A 21579-nucleotide genomic window follows, 5' to 3' on the forward strand; every position below is an offset into this window, starting at 1 on the left:
TTTTTCCTGACCTGTTGTTGGCTGTTTTATGACTCTGGGCACTTTACCACTACTGATCAGTGCTAAAGTGCATACGCTCTCCCTATTGTAAATTGATGTGCCAATTAGTGACTCCATGATTGACCTGTTTGGTTTACTTGTCAGACCCTCGTATAGTGCACTGAGTGTGCCCGGGGCTTGTAAACCAAATGCCTCTGGTGGGCTTGCAGCACGGGTTGTGCCACCCACGGAAGCAGACTCGTAAAATGTGTCTCAGGTCTGCCACCGCAGAACCTGTGTGCAGTCCGGTACTCCCATGACTACAGGGTACGTGCACCCACTTGCCAGCCCCTAAACCTACCCTTTTCTACATATTAGTCACCCCTATGGTAAGCCCTCGGGCAGGGTGCATTGTAGGTAAAAGGTAGGACCTACCCTGATGTGTGTGGCATGTCCTGGTGGTGAATTACTGCCATCTTAGTTCACTATTGCAAGGCTGCCTGTTCCCCATAGGCCAGAATGGGCAGAGTGATTATTACATCCTATAATCCTAGCTGACTCAGGGAACCAGGTAGAGATTCGAGTTTTGTATGGCTGAACTCAGAATGATAAAATACATCTTTTAGTGAAGTTGGTTTTAACATTCTGTGTTTGAAAATACCACTTTTAGAATGTCAGTATTGTCTTGTCTAACCATCCCAGCCTGCCCCTGCCCCTGCTACGTTGTGTATTCCTTGTCTGGAGTTTGAGTGACAGGGGCTGGGGGATTCCAGCAGTCAGGGTGAGTCGGCCCAGGGCTGAATAGAAAGATCTACATGAATATGGGTGGGAGGAGTTGCACTTGGGACCTGAACAGGGGTGTGACTTCCCTCCACAATGCTGGCTCCAACTCCTGTGGTGCGTCTGGTGAGCCTGGCCTTCACTGTGAAAAGAAAGAAGGACTCCTGTTAAAAAAGGGCTCCAGGACTGACCAGAAATGGTTTGAACTAGGCAAAGGCCTCTCTGCCTTCAGAGAACAAATGGAAACTGCGATAAAAAGGGGGACCCAGACTCCAGAGAATTAGATAGCTTTTGGGAAACAAGAAGAAACCTCTGCCGAGGAGAGGAACTGGAGAAACTGAGGAGAGACTATCCCTAAGAGTGAGGGATTGACTTGCAGTGGTTGCCTTACTGACAACGAGAGGAGAGAGGAACGTTGTGTGTACTTTCATCAACTTGTGACGGATCTCCAAGGATTGAGAGAGAGCTTGCCCCCGGACCGAAGTGTCAGGACCAGTAAACTTCACCCCCTCTGTGAATTGCTTCTGGAAACGCTGTTTCAGTCTCTACAGGGGAAAGGGAGCTGTGACCGACCCCGATGACCGGCTCTGTGTCTCAACAGCACCGCCAAGAGCAACGCCCGCATCTTGCAACGCAACCCTGGTCTTACCGACTGCGACGTCCAACGCTGCCGCCAACGACCCGCTGCTTGCACTGTGACCTTTGGGCACCGCACATCGCACCGCCTCCCTTCACTGAAACCAAACTAGTCTGACTGACGTCAACTCCTGCCAACCGGCACAGCTGCTGCCACGCAACATGCCAGCACCGCATCGAACAATGTCTTGCCCTGCAACGCATGGCCTTGGTCTCAACAACGCAATATCAATGACCCCACCAAGTTGCTGCCTGCACTGCATCGAGAGGACACCGCACACTGCACAGCCTCCATCTTGCAACACAACCGCGATGATTGCCACCCCCGGCTTGCACCCGGTGCCTGCCACAACGAGTAAAGGTACTGTGACCGAGTCTGTTCCGCTGTGCTAGCCCGTATTGATGCGGTCAGCTGGAATTGTGAGACTCTGCTGTGTTGACATCGCCGTAGCAGTGAGGAGGCTACCAACTTGTAAAGAACTCTGATTCAAGTAATGCTAAGAAAGCTATTTTTGATAACAGTATGGTGGATCACTTTGCCGTTTACGGCCTTGTGATAAGTCTATATAAAAATACTAATTTTTATACTACAACTTGTGTGGTGTCCATCTGTAGTGTTGTCACTGTGTTACCTTGTGTGTTCACAAATGCTTTACACACTGCCTCTGAGATAAGCCTGTCTGCTCATGCCAAGTTACCAAGGGGGTGAGCTGGGGTTATTTTAGGAGTGTACCCCCTTGCCCTGACTATGTTTATGTTTATGGGATTTGTAAAGCGCATAACTACCCTTAGGAATCTCAGCGCTGCATGAGTCATGAGTGAGCACTTAGTCTTGTGGAAAAAGCCATGTCTTGAGTTTTTTCCTGTACGGCGCTTCGTTTTGAGTGAGTCGAAGCTCTGGATCTAGACTGTTCCAGAGCGTGGGAATCAGATGGGTGAAAGACTTTCCACCCCATCTGCCTCTTTTTATTGTGGTATGTTTCATGAGAAATATTGAGCTCGACCTAAGCTGTCGGTGGGGTGTATAGTGGGCGACCAGGTTTTGGATAAGTGCTGGGCCCCTTCCTTGCATGGCACGATGAACCAGATTAAGGGACTTGAATTTGAGTCTGGCTTGAATCGGGAGCCAATGCAGTTCCTTCAATCTTGGTTTAACTGATTGGCGTCTCGGTATGTTCAGTAATAGTCGTGCTGCTGCGTTCTGAACAATTTGTAGACGGTTTGTTACATATTTGGGAGAACCGAGAAAGAGGGAATTTCCCTTAGTCCAGCCTCAAAATCACCAGGGCCTGGACTACTGTCCTCCTAGCATCTTCTGGGAGTAGAAATATTATTTTCCTGACCAAGCGTAGTATCCCAAAACAGCTGCCAGATAGCTTTTTTGGCCTGTACCTCCATTGTTAGATTTTGGTCCAGCCACATGCCAAGGTTTTTTATGGCTGACTTGGGGGGCGGGGTGGTCCCCATCTAGTTGGTTACAGAATCTCTGAGCGAGTATTGAAGTTATTTCCCAGGATCATCAGTTCTGTCTTATGCCCATTCAACTTGAGTCTACAGTCCGCCATCCACGATCCAATTTTCTCAAGGCAGGGAACAAGTTGCCGATGATCTGAGTTGAGGGCATCTGAGATTGAAAAGACTAGTTGCGTGAAATCAGCATATGACATGATGGAGATACATAATTCCTGGATGATATGGGCTAGGGGACTGAGGTAAATGTTAAAAAGGGTAGGACTCAGGGAAGACCCCTGAGGCACTCCCCAAAGTGTGAGAAGGAGGTCTGGCTTGAAACCGGCCTCCATGCATTGGAAGGTCCACCCATTGCTTCACTGTTCCGCCAATTCCAACACTTTCCAACCTCTGGATCAGCACTGAGTGGTCTACCTTATCGAATGCAGCACTCAGGTCTAAGAGCTCCACTGCTGTCGGTTTTCCTTGATCAAGGATGGCTTGAGTTTTTCGGTGACCACTAACAGTGCTGTCTCGGTGCTGTGATTGGGTCTGAACCCCATCTGTGTCTGATGAATGACATTATTGTTTTCGAGAAAGGTGGAGATTGTGGTGTTCACATGTTTTTCTGCCATCTTGCCCACTATAGGCAGAAGTGATTTTGGGCCATAGTTTGATAACTCGGAGGAGTCCAGGTGTGTCTTTTTCAACAAAGGTTTAATGATGGCGTGTTTCCACTCCTTGGGTACCCTGCCCTTTTCAAAAGAAAGATTGATGAGATTGCCTAGTGGGGTGAAAACGGGGTTTCTGCCCTGGGCAAGGATGTGCAGTGGGGCTGGGTCCAATGGGGATCCTGACTTGATTTTCCGCAGTAAGGCGGATATATGGTCTGTATTTGTCGGGGGGATGGTCATGAGAACGGGTACGACCAAAGGGGCAGACTCCATATGTTCACTCTGTGACTCGTTGTGTGGGATGGGGTAGTTCCTAAAATCATCGTGGGTTTGGGTTGGAGAGAGTTATAAATATTTTCCACTTTGACTAGACGCAAGGGTCCCTATTTGTCAAAAGTACCTACCTCTGCCAACTAGAGATCCCCAAATCTAACAGTTGTGTAAGGTGTAATGTCTGTAAAAAGCCATTTGGAAACTTTCTTCAGGGAAATAGCCGGTTGGTTAAGTCAAAGGTCAGAACATTTTACTCCTGCATTAACTTTGTTTTTTTAAGAAGTTTCAAGGAAATTCTAGGTTTCTTATCGTGCCATAAGAACTTAGAGAGAAGGGTGTCAAAACATTTAAAATATATGAAAGTAATATGGATGGGTATCATAGAAAGAATGTATAGTAAAAAGGAGTAATCATCATTTTAATAGCATCAAGACAGCACCACCATGAAAGGAAAAGAGGATTCCAGGAGGAGAGCTAGTTAGGAAATACAGTCAAGGGCCTCCTTCATATTCAGCTTAACCAAGTTTAAAATAGAATTAATAAACCAGATGCCTAAGTATTTAATTTTAGAGTTATTACATCAAAAACCAGACAAATCAAAATGGTGCCTAATACAGTATTTGGTGATGGGGAAACTATCTGTCTTATCTGTAATTAATTTTATACCCAGAAGTCAAAGAAAAATCAGATAATTCTTGTAATAGAGAGGGAATAGAGGTCTGGAGAAGGGAAATAAAAAGCAAAATATCAGCTGCATAGGCAGACAATTTTAAATGGAACTCTCCATAAGTAAATCCAGAGATAGAAGAATTTTGATGAATACAAGCTGAAAAAGGTTCAATAGATAAAACAGATAAGAGAGGGGAAAGGGGACAACCCTGACAGACACCCTGTTGTAGGAAAAACATTGAGAAATAAGACCATTAATTAAAACAGAGGCAGTAGGGGTCAAATAAAACAGAGAAATAACAAAATTAAAATCGGGGTCAAAACCATGCCAGTTTAGGGTTTTGAATAGAAATGACACCAATCAGCTCTATCAAAAGCCTTCCCCGCATCAATAGATACTGCAGCTAGGGAATAAGAAACAGTGGATGCTTTATTCAGGACATTGAAGAACATTCGAGAAGTATCAGAAGTTAATCTGCCTTTAATGAAGTCGCATTGTTCTGGACCAAGTAGGACAGGCAAAAGGGGTTTGAGACCTAGTGCAAGTAATTTAGCAAAAATGTTATAGTTTACATTTATGAGGGAGTTAGGATGATAATTCTTACAAAACTTTGGCTCAGGAAAGCAAATTGTAGCTTCTAAAAAAGTACCTTCTGCTCTGCCAGTGTTCCAATAATTTTGGAAGAGATGTATAAGTAGGGAGTAATTAGTTTCAGATGTGTAAGTAAAATTCTACTGTAAATTCATCTGGACATGGAAGTTTATCTTTTTAGGTGAATTTAGAGATTTAGATATTTCTATACTAGAAATAACTCACTCAAGAGCACCAAAATCAAGATTTGCATGGGTTGGAGGAAGAACTTGGGCCAGATAAGTGTCAATCAAAGAAGCAGATGTAGGAGATTCTGGTGTATACAAGGACTTAAAGAAAGTCACAAATTCATCTAAAATATCCTGGTCTTTAAAAATATGTTTTCCCTCTGGAGTTTGGATGGAATCTACTAATACACGTTCTTTACGAGCTTTGAGGTAATTGGCTAAAAGCTAGCCTGCTTTATTTCATCTGCCATAATAATGGGCACTTCTATGTAGAAGAATAGATGAAGCATTATCAGTGGTTAATTTGTTGGGGGGCGTGGCTTAGCACGCAATGGAGACGGACGTACCCGGTTAGAGCTCCAGCTTAAGCTCCCCTATCCCGGGTCCTTTCTCCGTTCATAGTTATCCTTTTGGCCCGAAACTGCTGGTGGACCCACCCGCACCCATCCTCCACCTGCCGCCTGAATTTGGTGAACATCGGTGTTGAGACCACGCTCCGAGGACGCCGGCGACGCTGATACCGGCCTGCCCGCGACCCGGCTGGGAGGCATCACTGTGCAAGACCGAGGCTTGTGGCGGGCTGCTGGGCCCTGACGTGCGGCCTGCGGCGGGCGCCGTCGGATCTGGCGCGGACCAGCGGAGTCGACTGGACGACCCCTGGCGGTGCCGGGCTCAACTCCACGCCCTACCCCACCCGCAGCAGCAATGCCTGTGACCCCCGAGGGCGTGGTCGGGGGCGGCGAGGAGCCGTGGACGGCAGCAGCTCTGCCCGGCAGTGGAACTGAGGAGCTCCGCGGGGCAGAGGTGAGCGGGAGCCTGGAACCGGGGGTGTGGCACCGGGGGAGGACAACACCCTTTGCCGCCCCCGCCGCGCGCTACCCCCGCCACGCACACCCAGGAGGAGAGACCCACACTAGAAGGCGCAACAGCCGAGGGACACCTGGGGCCAACCACATAACCCCCCCGCCCCCCCCCCCCGGACCTGCGACCCCCCCCTGCAAACAGTGCCTATTGGGGGGCCACAGACTGCAGCAAGCGACGCCCGGACACGGGCGGGGACGCTGGGGAGGCGCTGAGATTGCTGGGGACGCCCGCGCGCTCCCCCCCACGCTGGCGCCAAAAACAAAACAATAAAAGAGCACAAATTCCACGAGGCGCAAGGGACGGACTGAGGAGCCCTTTCACCCATCCTGAGGCAGGCCGCCGACCCACTCCCGCTGCCCACTGCCAAGCTGAACCTACACACCTGGACACCACAGACCTCACATAATTGGCAGGTACGGACCGAGCGCACTTACGGAGCTGTGGACAGACCCCACGACCCGCCTACACGACACTCGCCCCTGAGGCTTGGAGCAGCTGCCGCTACAACGGACGGCGCCTGCTGCACACCACCCGGAGACCCGCAACCAAGACCATTAGGCAATTGCACAGACCGCTCCCCACATCACAGAGGTAGCCAGGGGCCTGCAGGGATTATCCTCCCTCAACGGCTACACACTACGCACCGCAGCCTCTCCTCCTCCTGATAGCGGGAATCTCTTGCACGCCCTGCCTGATCCATGTCTGGAGGGGTGATGACACGCACTGGATCAGGGACTGCATCGACGAAGGGGAAGCAATCGAAAACGGCACCCAAGATGGACGCGGAACACATGGCGTTGAAACTAGACAGTGTGCTGGCAGCCATGGAAAGGATGGAAGAATCCCTCCAACAGATGCGCACTTCCCTGGAGACCAGGATCGATGGAGTGGCCATTGACCTGACCCACCTTAGGGCCGACCACAAAAAACTCCAAGAACGCACCACGACGCTGGAGAGCGCGGTGACAGCCATCGAACCGAAGGTAACCCAGGCGGATAAACACATACAAGATCTCCTAAACAGAGTGGAGTTTCTAGAAGACCGCGCTGAGGATGCGGAAGGACGGGCGCGAAGGAACAGTATCCGCTTTCCGGAGAAATGGGAAGTGACGGACCCTGCTCGCCGCGTAGAGGACTGACTGCGTGACCTGCTACCGGAAGACACGCTCTCACCCCATTTCATGGTGGAACGGGCCCACCGCGTGCCCACGAGACCTCTACCACCTGGCTCGAACCCCAGGCCATTCCTCCTCCGGGTACTCAACTACAGAGACCGCGATGCGATACTACGTGAGTCCAGGAAGCTGGAAGAAGTCAACATAGACAATGCTACAGTGATGTTCTTTCCCGACTACACCGTGCAAGTACAAAGGCAGAGACACTCATTCCTGGCAGTGAAGAGGCGCCTACGCCAAGCGGATCTAAAGTACTCATTGCTCTTCCCAGCCAAACTTAGAGTGGTCGCACAAGATAAGACGCACTTCTTCACAAGCCCGGAGGAAGCGGAGGCCTGGCTAGATGAAGGGATGCCGGATGCACCCGGGAAAGCACGAGGAACCACCACCACAGAACGGACTCGGGGACCGAGAAGACGGCGCCGCCGCAGGACACCCTCATCCCCACAGAATCGAGAAGCGGCAACGCACTCCCCATCCATGGATCAAATTCTACAGGACCAACGGGATGCCCTATGCAAGGTGGTGGAAATCAGCAGTTCTCCATCCCAATCACCACACCCGAACGCCAGCTCGACCGCATCCCTAACGGACGATGAGGCAGTATACGGCCTACCGGACACCCAGCGCTCCGAGGAGCTTCCAGAAGTCACGCCTCAGACAGCAGACCTTTTCGGCTAACCAGGGGCCAGAAATCACTGTGCCTCCGGAATGCAGCGCGAATACAGCTGGGCACCTGCATAGCTGCCCGCCCCTTCACAGTTAACCTGTGCGCCTATCTATGGACGCAGACTCCCCAGCCTGAGGGATCAGGAACGAACCAGACACTGTGAGTAACCTTTTGCTTTTTACACTCGACCCCACCACTCACTGGCAAGGAACCAGTGACAAGACTGCTGTGTCACACATACTTGCGGCTGCTGCCCTTGCTGCTCGAGGAGAGGGATCTCCCCTGAGGGCCCTACCCCCACCATTGACACTTGGGGAAAGCCACTGACACTATACCGAACTGCGGGGCCTAGGCGCCTGCCGGACAGCAACGGCCTCTTTACCCACCCGGGAGGCATGCTACACTCCACACGAACCACACTGTAACTACTACTCTTACACGAATAAGTCACACGATACCCCCTAGAACTGTATAGTTTACAAGCTCATTAGAGCGTTTGGATGGCGACATGTTGTGCAGCTGACCTTTTGGTATTTTCGATTTTGTTGCCATGTTGAGGCCACATGTTTTCCCTCTCTTCCCTACCCCTCTGTACCACTGGAGGTCATTCCACACTGTGTTTAAAACTGGCAACCTTTTTGCGTTGAAGATGGGACACTGGACTTGGTGGGGAACTGCAAGCGGGGCTCTGGAGTGCGGGGAGGATGGGGGATATTATACGACTAATAGATATGGCTGGAATACGAATATGCACTTGGAATGTCAGGGGAATGCACACACCGGCCAGGCGCTACCAGATCTATTCATACCTGAAAAGGCACAAGATAAACATAGCCCTGCTCCAAGAATCACACCTGAATAAGACAGAGGTACACGCACTACGCCGCAGATGGCGTGGCCAACTTTATGCCACAGACTACTCCTCATTCGCACACGGCGCACTTATATGGGTTCGTCCTGGAATCCCCTGGACAGCCACTGATACCACCATAGACCAGGAGGGTAGATTTGTTGCTGTGCAAGGCAGACTGGATGGGCAACAGGTGGTTCTTGTGTCCCTATACTCACCTAATGTAGATCAGGGAGTTCTCCTGACGCGCCTCTCCACTGTAATGGCGACCTGGCACGCGGCTCCATGGATACTGGGCGGGGACTACAATTGCACACTTGACACAACACTGGACCGCTCCTCCCCACCCGCACTTAATGCGTCCACGCGGGGCGCCACAAAAGCATTACTTGGGTGGGCTGCTCAGTGGGACCTTCATGATGTCTGGAGATCGCGCAACCCCGGAGCGCGCATCTACTCCTATTACTCTGGCGCCCACCATCTACATGTCCGCCTTGACAGGTTCATGGCATCCACTGAACTTCTACCTCTAGTAACAGATGCGCGATACATGGGCCGCATGCACTCGGACCATAACCCACACTTTCTATCTATGTCCTGGGAACGCCCGTGCCCCCCTGTACCCACCTGGCGACTACAGCCCGCGCTATTGCTTGATGCGACCTTTCGCGACTCCCTCCTTACACGCACTGCCCAATACTTCGAGGAAAACACAGACACGGCGTCCTCCCCGCAGGTAGAATGGGACGCTTTCAAGGTAGTGATCCGAGGCCACTGCTTGAGAACACAGGGACACATAAGGCACCAATTGGAAGGCAACCTAACTAGACTAGAATCTGAGTTGCTCGACAGGGAGGAGGAGGCTAATGGGGGAGATGTTGACTCGTTACAGGGGGCGCAAGCAGAACATGCGCGACTACTGGAACGACTGCGGAACATCAATTACGCAGCGCACTCGGCGAGAACACACCACCTGAGTGACAGACCTGGCAAACTCCTGACCTGGCTGATATTACAGGAAAATCGCTCAACCCCAGTAACGGCTATACATGTGGAAGGGAGGGGCTTACTATACACTCAGCGCCACATTCACGAAGCGTTCACCACCCACTATGAAACACTATATCGCTCCCGACTACCAAGCCCCTGCCCTGACATTGCTGACTACCTTTCCCCCCTGCAGATGCCACAACTCACAACTGCCCAACAGAACGAATTGGGAGCCACGCTTGACCCAGACGAGATCCGAGAAGCTATATTTAACTTGTCCAACGGCAAATCCCCGGGGCCGGACGGGCTCCCAGCCGAATTCTACAAGGCTAGCTCTGATATCCTCGTCCCGGAACTCCTGAAAATGTACACCGCTGCTGCGGAAGACGCGGCCTTACCCCCAACGTTAAATGAAGCCACTCGATCTCTATTCTTAAACCTGACAAAGACAGCACACGGATGGGCTCTTATCGTCCCCTAGCACTACTAAACACGGACTACAAAATACTGGCCTCCACATTGGCCCACAGACTGGCCCCTCACATACCCCGACTGGTTCACCAGGACCAGAACGGTTTTGTCCCGACGCGACACACCTCCCACAATATCCGCCGCCTCTTCTGGATACAGAAGTATGCTGTCCAGCAATGGCCCAGAGCAGGATGCTTGATATTAGACCTGGAAAAGGCCTTTGACTCGGTTGAGTGGCCATACCTGAGAGCGATTACTGAGAAGTGCCAGCTGGGGGATGACTACACAGCTATGGTGGGCCTGACAAACCAACAGTTCGGGTCCGCACGGGCGCACTGCTCTCGGACGTGATCCGAGTGCGGCGAGGCACTAGACAAGGCTGCCCCTTATCACCTATATTGTTTTCACTGGCTATGGAACCCCTATCCACAACTCTCAGGACCCAGGGACCTGAATGGGGGATACCACTAGCGGACGGCCTACATGCAATGTCACTTTATGCAGACGACTTACTGCTGTACGTTAGAGACATAACTGATGTCCCTGCCTCCCTAACTGACTCCTTCCGGACATTTGAGGAGATGTCGGGTCTGCGAGTCAACTGGGCTAAATCGGGGGCCTATCCCTTCAGCCTGGACACACCTGAGTGCGACATCCGCCTGGGCGGAGGGAGATTACAATGGTACCCTACCACCTTTCGGTATCTAGGGATACGAATTTATCGGGACCCAATAGACGTCCTGGAAGGGAATCTCCTGCGGATGATCGCCTCAATTAGGGCACAAATCAGCTTCTGGAACACCTTGCCCCTCAATGTTCCTAGCCGAATAGCACTGACCAAAATGATTGTGCTGCCAAGGTTGCTGTACTATTTCGCCAATATTCCAATGTATGTGCCCAACAGGATATTTCGAGACCTGGAGGTCCTGCTGCGCAGCCTCATCTGGAATGTGGGCTGCTCCCGAGTAGCACTGACCAAGCTGTATATGCCCACTGATTCGGGAGGCCTAGCGGTTCCCAACATGGAGCTGTACTACCTCTCGGCACAACTGCAGTGGGTGACGGGGTGGCTAAGCGGCAACCATCTGGAGGACACTACCTCGGACACCGCTGCCTGGACGCAAATCAGAATCTATGACAGAATTTCGACAGACAGAATTTCGACCTACACAAATATTGGCGTGATTATATCGATAGCAAAAATATCGACGCCCTATGTACAACATGGTAAGTACCAAAATATCGAGAAAAAAAATATCGATGTTAAAAATATCGTTGTTAAATATATCGATTTTTTTTAATAACATAAAAAATACTGTAAATAATAGTTATTAATTACTTAAACATATTTAAATATATATAATAATGGTTAAAAAAAAAATAATACATATTTAATTTTAAAAATAATAATTAAAAATCATATATAATATATAATTACTTAACAATAATTACTATTCCCACTCCAGTGGGTGCAACAGTAGGGAAAACTGACCCTGAACCCTAAAAATACCCCTTTACCCAAAAACCTAAAACTGACCCTGAACCCTAAAAATACCCCTTTACCCAAAAACTAAAAACTGACCCTGAACCCTAAAAATACCCCTTTACCCAAAAACTGAAAACGGACCCTGAACCCTTAAAAATCTCTTTACCCACAAACTGAAAATTGACCCTGAACCCTAAAAATACCCCTTTCCCAAAAACTAAAAACTGACCCTGAACCCTTAAAAAAAACCTTTACCAACAAACTGAAAACTGACCCTGAACCCAAAAAATACACCTTTACCCAAGAACTGAAAACTGACCCTGAACCCTTAAAAATCTCTTTACCCACAAACTGAAAACTGACCCTGAACCCTAAAAATATCCCTTTCCCAAAAACTAAAAACTGACCCTGAACCCTTAAAAAAACCCTTTACCAACAAACTGAAAACTGACCCTGAACCCAAAAAATACACCTTTACCCAAAAACCCAAAACTGACCCTGAACCCTAAAAATAATCATTTTCCCAAAATAAATTAATATTACAATTAAATTACTTCCCACCCTATTCCCCTATAAACCCACAACCTGCTCCAGCAGTAAAACATATAATTTAGTTAAAAATATAGATAAATTATCAATTAATTATTCTATTAATCAATTAAAATAAATCATTGCCAATTAATATTCCATACCAAAATAAAGTAATCATTAAAAAATAATTTTTTCATTACAAATAAATTACTTCCCACCCTATTCCCCTACAAACCCACAACCCGCTCCAGTAGTAAAACATATAATTTACTTAAAAAATACATAAATTAGCAATTAATTAATCAATTAATCAATTAAAATAATTAATTGCCAATTAATATAGAAATGCAAAATAAATTAATCATTTAAAAAAATTATTTAATTACAAATAAATTACTTCCCACCCTATTCCCCTAAAAACCCACAACCCGCTCCAGTAGTAAAACATATAATTTACTTAAAAAAATACATAAATTAGCAATTAATTAATCAATTAATCAATTAAAATAATTAATCGCCAATTACTATTAAATAGCAAAATAAATTAATCATTAAAATATTTAATTACAAATAAATTACTTCCCACCCTATTCCCCTATAAACCCACAACCCGCTCTGGTAGTAAAACATATTATTTACTTTCATATATTTTTTTTTGTTTTATAAAAACATATTAAACACATATTATGACAATTAATTTAAATACTTAACTAATATTTCTAACACATATTAGTAAATCGAAATTACTTACATCGATATATATGCTATCGATATAAGTAATGTCGATATTACTTACATCGATATATATGCTATCGATATAAGTAATTTCGATATTACTTACCTTAGAGTCGATATTCTGGCCATCGATATTCTGGACATCGATATTCTGTCCCATCGATATTACCAACTCGATATTAGTGTAAGTCGAAATAACAAAATCGATATTTTGACTGACTACCCGCAAATCCAACTTTGCACACTGTTCCATCCGCTAACCAGGGCCCCCTACCCCTCCCAATTGCACCTCGTAGTAGCACGCAAGTGCTTCCTGAGATGTCTGCGACTCACCCGGGCAACGACACCATATGCCCCAATATTGCCCCTACTGGGCACTCCCGGCCCGATAGGTGCACTGACTGAGACACGCCTGACCGCCTGGACGCAAGCAGGTGTGGACATGCTCAGTGATCTGTATGCGGATGGAGAGCTGCTCCCTTTTGCGAATCTAGCGACTGACACAGGCCTCCCAGCTGGCCAGTTCCTGTTACACGCGTCCCTCTTGCGTACGCTTACCACCTCCTGGGGCGACATGACAGTGGAACCACCGATGCACACCTTTCTGCAATATTTGCATGTTGTGGGCAAGGCTCACACATCATACACTGGCTAGCGCAAGCCCTACAGACACATTTGCAACCGTCAACGATGCCGCTACGGGAAAAATGGGCAGCGGACAGAGGACGGGACTGGACTGAAAAGGAATGGGAGATGATCTTAGCCGGGATGACGTACATTCCACGCAACCCCCGCTTTAAAATCATTCAATTCTACATTTTACATCGAGCTTATCTCACCCCCGACAAAATTAGCAGGTACTTCGCAATCACGACCGCTGCTTGTCAACGCTGCTCCTTGCATGGGGCAGACCTCTTCACATGCTATGGCACTGCCCTGACATTCGAACATACTAGGACGGCGTCACAGCACTACTCACACACAACACTGACGGACAGATGCCCCACACATGGGAGGCGTGCATCCTGGGATTGTACAAACGCACGAAACTTAACAAAGTACAGGCGCGCTTCTGGGATATGGGTCTCATAACGGCGAAAAGGCCTACTTACTAAACACTGGAAAGCCACGGCCCCCCCACACATTCGACACTGGTACACCTCCTTTACCAACTAGGCGTGGGCGGAAAGCACGGTCCTTCTCCGGGAGGAAACTGCATGACTTCGAAAATTCCCCATCGCTCAGCTCTGGGATGACCTCCTTAAGACATTCCAGCGCACCTGCCAGGAGCAGGGGATAACTTGAAGCAACAAGCCCCGTCGCCACTACGACGCCAACCAACGACCACAGTGACCATAGCTCTATACCCCCTTCCCCCCCGTGTCCATTGCTTCGCAATACGGAACACTCTGCTGCACTTCGCCTCGCACCAGCTGACCCCCAACTGGAACCCATACTGATCTCCACCCCCCCCCCGACCCCACTTGCCTCCCCACTTACAGAGGTTTCTCCTTCCCACCGTTGTATAGACATAGGGGACAGTTAGCTCATTGGTCATGTTTCCCGACCAGACCCCCTACCTTATTGCAGATGAAGATATCCGATGCATCGTACAGCTAGCAAGAAACGACCCCCTTGCAGAACTCATGCCGCCTGCTGAGCAGCGACAGCGCCCTAGGACTGCAGTAAGATGCGGGCTCGCACTGAAACCCCACCCACATTAGGCCATGACCAGGTTACGTCGTACACCTATCATCACCCCCGTCTTTCATTTTGCGACCTCCTACTCCCAACACTGGAGAGACGCATGTACACCACACTACCGTATATCCTGGTCTCCATACACAATGGCTGCAAGAAAGCCAAGCGCGAGCTTAACCGTTTGCTCCTATGCCTCAGTGAGCTATACCACCACACGTTTTGCCACACCCGCGTCGGCATTCTGCACACACTTCTGAACCACCACCTATCGACAGCTCCCCCACTATTACCTAACCACAGCGGATTCCTAGATCCTCAGTGGGGACTTGAGCGCTGAGCACAAAAGTACTAATGCTTGACTAAATCTGCAATGTTTATGTTAATAATAAAAGATAAAATGCAGACCTATCATTAAACAACTGACTACCAGAATGTTGTACATACATGTCTATGGATATCGCCGCCGGACCCCCGGGTTACCGGCTAAATGGCTATGTCATTCAATTAAGGATCCACTTGACTATCTATGGCCTGCCCGGCCCTTGCATGCCACAGAATGTACACTGTATGACAACAATGTTGTGCACAATAAAGGGCTTCCAAAAACAAAAAAAACAAAAAAAAATCAGTGGTTAATTTGTTGAAGTCTAGTTTTGCACCAACCAGCTCTTGTAAATTAGAGCCAGAGGAGAAAGAATAAAATTAAAGCTCAAGATGTTTAATGTTAGCTAATAAGCAATTATGTTGAACACAAGATTTCTTCTTTTCCTTGGAGACAAAAACCGCGAGCAGCACCCTTAATTGTGTCCCATATCAATGAAGGGGAAGAATTTGGATCACCATTTAAGAGAAAGAATTCTTCAGCAAAAGAGTTGAAGGAACAGAAAAGTTTGGATCCCGCAAGAGAAAATTGTTGAACCTCCATCTAAGATCTGGGCTGTGACCGAAGCAAATCAAAATCTGCAACCACTGGGGCATGATCAGAAATTACAAGAGGTTCAATTGAAAGGGAAGTGAGATTTTGAGATAGATGTTTGGGGAGGAAGATATAATCTAATTGTGAAAGAGAGCCATGAGCAGGGGGAAAAAAATATTCTGTTACATCTTGGTTACATAAACACCGGTCGTCAATAAAGTGTGTCTGAAAATTTGTGTTATGAAATTGCTTATGAGCTTTATGAGCGATAAATTGAACTTGGGATTTGCGGTCTATAAATGGATCCATAATCTAGTTGTAATCACCTCATAAAACTAAAAAATCATCTTTATATTGTATTCAAATTTCAAATTTCAAATTTTTCAAATTTATTTATTATGTTTTGGCTCTCAAAGAGGGCCACATAAACATGTACAGACAAAGTAACAAAATCATCAAAAGTGCAAGAGTTATAAAAACATAGTATTCGAACCGTAATAGCTACACTGCAAACCATCAGTCCCACAAGGCCGGGCCGGCACAATCTTCCAGAAACATTAATAAATAGCTAAAAATCCTTTAAAAAAGTTAAAAACATAAGCACAAAACATTTAATTCGGTGGGCAATAAAGTGCATGAAGAAAATCTTGTAAAGTGACAATGCTGAGGCGTAGACAGATTACTTTAAGCCATCGATTGCGCAAGCTACGTAACATAGGACAAATCAAAAGTACATGCATACAGTCCTGGTTATTCAATTTACATAAATTGCACAACGGTGAAGTACCATGCCATTTGGACAGCAGCACATTAAGAGGGATTAAGTCGTACCGTAATAAAAACCAAAACCTACGTATCCCATGTGGTAAGTTCCACAGGGCATACGGTTGAGGCTGTTTCAGCCTATAGGAGGAGATGAGTGGCTCCACATTCCTTTTATCTCCAACTGTTTTTTTGTCGGATAGAAAACAATACTCCCACGAAGCCTCCTTAAGGACCTGCTTTAACTGCATGGGAGAGTAGGAGAAAAGCGCACTTTCATCCAGTCTAAGGATTTTCACAGCCCTTCTAAAATTACTAACAAGTTTGGAGAACTCCTTAAAATTTCCCAAAAGTTCATTTTTGAGTAAAACTCGCAGGGTTCCCTCTCTTGCTCTGGCCAAACTGGCTACCCACCTTATTAAGGCACACAGCCCCTGAACCCAGGCACTCCTGAGTCCAAAATCCAACCTGCAGGCGGCCAGTGGACAGGCTTTGTTTAGAGTCGAGAGGGATCTTAGGAGTTTTCCCTCAATCTTGTGGCAAAAGTCCCAAAGTTTTATCTCTATTATTTCTATACCATACAAGATGGTTGCGGGGATTTTAGCTCTAAATACTTCCAGAAGGCTAGAAAAATGTCTTTTCCCCGTTGCCAGGTATAGGGACTTTAGCCCATTGCCATGGGCAAGAGCTTTGCGGGAGCAATGCTCTATATGGAGATTCTCGCTCATATTGGCCGAGAATATTTTCCCAACCAAAATTTATCGAGCAGCATTTCTTCCTACCAGCAATACACATCACTTTACTTTTATTAATATTGATCTTCATATGATGCTCCCCAGCAAAGTCCTGAAGAGCCTGAAGCCGATTTGCCAGGCCCACGGGAGTTAAGTCAAGCATTAGCACATCGTCGGCATACATCAGACAGGCGATTGGCACCCCTCCTATCAACGGTGCGATCCCCTCACTGTGGGACACAGCAGCAGGGAGGTCAGTTGTATATAGGGAAAACAACAGGGGCGCCAATAAGCAGCCCTGTTTGAGGCCATTCTGAGATGGTATTTTGGCCGAAAGCCCCCTTTCACCCCCCATTAAGACCCTGCACCAGGTCTCAGTGTGCAGAGCCCGCACCAATTCCAACAGGGGAGTAGGGACACCCAGCGACGCCAATTTTCTCCACAGCGTTCCCCGGTCTACTTTATCGAACGCTGTGGAGAAATCAATAAAGGCAGCGTATACGACACCCCCTCTCACCTGGACATATTTGTCAGTAATAACCTGAAGGGCAGTCAGGTTGTCCAGAGTGCCATGTTCCCTTCGGAAGCCAGTCTGTTCCAACGGCAAGATGTTTCGCTCCTCGACCCAATCAGAAAGAGAACTCAGGAGGCATTTCGCAAAGACCTTTCCGATGGGGTCGAGGAGCGCAATCATGCGATAGTTACTGGGGCTGTCCCTTGCCCCCTTTTTGAAGATAGGGACCAGAATGCTTCCTCTCCACGATGCAGGGACGCATTTGGAAAGATGGCATGCCCTAAACAGGGGGTATAAGATTTTGCTCCAGGTTAAAGGGTCTTGTTTTAGGACCGTCATCGGAAGCTCATCCGGTCCCATGGCCCCAGAGGAACGCATATTTTTTATAGCCAACTCGATTTCCTTCTCAGAGGGAAAGAAGACCGAGTCATCAGGGGTAGCATACATAATGTTATCCACACTTGTGGTCCCATTCCCTGCATATAATTCTCGGATATGAGAGGACCATATATCTTCAGGTATAGCTATGGGAGTAGGGGAGTGGCGTGTACCACATCCTTTCCCGATTATTGCCCAAAAGTCTTTAATGTTGCCATATGCAGCAGATTCCCTTAATTTGATCCATACTTCATCCTCCCTGTCCCGTTTAATTTTTAGCTTGAGTCTGCTTCTCTTTCTTTTTAACCTAGGGATATTTTTCCCACGTTCCAGGACCCTTTCAACGTACTGTGCACGGATTAGTTTGTTTAATTCCCTATTTAGATTACGGAGAGTCAGAGGAACTACCTCTCCTTTTTTCCTAGGGGGGACAGTTTTTTTAGCATTCAAAAGAATCTTTAACATGAATTCCTCAAAACAAACTATTTCATTTCCGTTCCACTCTTCTATTTCCCTAAGGGTATCGGTCAGTAGCTCCTGCACCCCATTAATGGCAGCATTATTCCAGAAGCATCTTCCAGATGTCGAGTGGAAAGTGGCCTCCTTGCCGTTTAGCGACCAGGATGCCGTATTCAGAGAATTTAACGAAATTGATAGTAACAATATACTATGGTCGCTCAGGGTCGTGGGGGTGATCTTTAAGTCAAGGATCTGGGGAAACAGACTGTAGCTGGCGATGGCATAGTCCAAAATTGATGACCCAAAGGGGGATTTGTGGGTATAATTTGCGGGGACGTCAGATGGAAATCTTCCATTTAAGATGATACCATCCCCGATCGCTAGTTCTTTTAACAAGATCTTCCCCCTTTTATTTGTCCTTAAGTTTTCAGGGAAAAGCGTCTGGGGGATGCAATGTGCTTCCTCCTTAGCTTTATCCCTGAAGAGTTTTAGACTAGCATTTGAAACTTTACAATTCAAATCACCAATAAGCAAAATTACAGGAAAAGGAGGTGAATTTTTTATCTTATCCATATACTGGAGAACCCGCTGCAATTTATCATTAAAACATTCCTCGGGCGGAATATACACATTAAAAATTACCATGGGGTATTTTACATTGTCAAGGAATATATTTTCTAATGTTATTGTGTGGAAAAGTCTACTGGAATCAATGTAATGGGAAAATCTCCATTGAAACTTATTTGACAGTAAACAGGCGAGGCCCCCCCTAGCATGCCCTTTCTTAGAGGGCGCAGCCGGAATTTCCAAAACATAGAAATCTTTTAAAGGCGTTAACCTATCTATGCACCATGTTTCCTGGATACACAATATATCAGCCTCCAGAGTGGATAAAAAGGTCATTTTCTCCGGGCTGCTATGGAAACCGGCCGCGTTCCAGGAAATTATGTTTAAGGCTGGGTTAAAGATGGTGGAACAATTTGGGGTTATCCTTATTTTTTGTTGATAATGCACTATGGAGCCAATTCCACCGGTTATTGTCATCATTGAGTGTGGAATTCTCAACCAGTGGAAGAGGCTTCACGTGCGATACTGAACGTTTTCCCCTGGAAACCCAAATTTTCAGGTCTCTCAGAGGAGAGGTTACCCCGTTTTGCTCACCACCCCACAACCCCTGTTTATCAGAAGAGTTTGGCTTGCCTAGGGTAGAGATAGGGAGAATATCAATACCTAAGCGTTGAAAATTTTCAGCCTGCTCTAGTATCAAATTTGTTATGATAGGGGAATAAAATTTCACCCGAATACTCAAAACCCGACTTCCACCCAACAGAGTCACCAATTCTATGTCTCTAGACTGAATGTGGTAGAGACATTCGACCTCACTGAAACGCTTGAGAAGCCAGGCTCTATTTAACAAGAGGTCAGTATCAAATAATGGAACAAAATCTAGTACACGCACATCCACAGGGGCCTTTGGCCTACTTACAGGCCGAGCCGGAGGGCGAGAATTTTCGGAGTCAATTGTTACCACAAAGGGGGGGGCCAAAGGGTTTAAAGTCCCGGATGGATAAGAAATTGGACCTCCCGGTGCACTCCGAGAAGGTGAGCCTGGGAGAGAGCCCCCAATTTGTGGAAAATCTTCCTGGGAAGGCAGGCTGCCTTGTTCATTTTCATCCTCCACTGAGGTTGAAGTGGTTAAGTTCACATCCATGTCCACTTTTAAGGAAGTAGATAAAGATTCCCCATTCCTTGTTTCATTCTCCCTTGCCTCTGTGCATTTTTGGAAAATGATCCTCCGTTGCTTCTTCTTTCTATATTTTCGAATTGGTTTCCTCTTACTGGCTTTGGTACTTTTTTGTTTACCATATTTTCTCTTTTCTTCATTGACCTCGAGTTTGTTGGCCAGGAGATCTTTTCCGCCATCCGGGACAAAGATAGGAAATAACTCCTGGGCCGTTTTGGGGCCAGGCAAGGCTTTATCCTCCTCCTCTATCTCCAGGACTATATTCTTGATACAGTTTGATGCTGCAGTATGAGGCACCTCCTTAGGAGGGACCATAGCAGGCTCTTCATTTTTCCTAACTAGTTCGCTTCTAATGGCATTAACTTTCCCCTCAGATACAGATTGTCCAGGCTCGAGGGGGGAGGCCTTACTCGAATCCGGCACTTTCTGCAGCAATAACTTTAGGATTTGGGTAACTGATTCAAGGATACAGTCCGAGCTGCCAACAAATTTCCCTAAAAGCAGCAACATTGAAGCAAGAAGTTGTTCCAGCGCGATCATGGACTCAGAGATCGGCTTTTCTCGTGCTTCCGTAGTGCAAATATTATCCAGGAGATTGAGGTCAGGGCTCTTGGAGGAGTTTAGCAAGTCAGATATTTCATGTCTATTTAGCGACGGGGTGCTACTGTACAGCATTAACCCTGATGGGGTGGCACCCCCCTGAACTTTAAATTGCTCCAGGGATTCCACTTTAGCAGGGCTTACGTAGCGTCCCCATAGTTCCAGATCAATGGACAATGCAGACAAGTCATCCCCCGGCCTGTCATTCAGGGGTACCTGAGGGATCGCTGGTATGTGCACTGGCTCACTTATAATCAACAGCTTCCCATCTGTAGGGTCCCGAAAGGGAGACCCTCCTACCATTGTTGGGGGGGCCCCCTGCTGGACCAGGGGAGATCGGGCCTCAGAGGTAGTTGGTAAGTGTACTTCCAGGGCTTTAATATCTGGATTATGAAGAGTTGCACCTTTAGGTTTTTTTATACCAGATAGATCCCAGAGTTCAGATAACTGACATTGTCCTTTCAAAGGTGGGTTGTTTACTGACTTGTTTCTTGTACGGATGGTAGTTAATTTCCGGGCAGGTTTTTCTCCCACTACCCTTCCTGATCGTAGAGTTTTAGACATTTTCCACAATAATAAAATAGAAATATAGCAATATAAAACGTATAAAAGTCTGGAATAAGGTCAGACCCAGGCGGAGCAGGTAAGACCAGGGTGCAGTATAGCTATCACAGTACTTGCATCTAATTATCCTCCCACTCAAATGGACACAGATGCAAA

The sequence above is a fragment of the Lissotriton vulgaris genome, chromosome 5 (assembly GCF_964263255.1).
Source record: "Lissotriton vulgaris chromosome 5, aLisVul1.2, whole genome shotgun sequence".
Classification (NCBI taxonomy): domain Eukaryota; kingdom Metazoa; phylum Chordata; class Amphibia; order Caudata; family Salamandridae; genus Lissotriton; species Lissotriton vulgaris.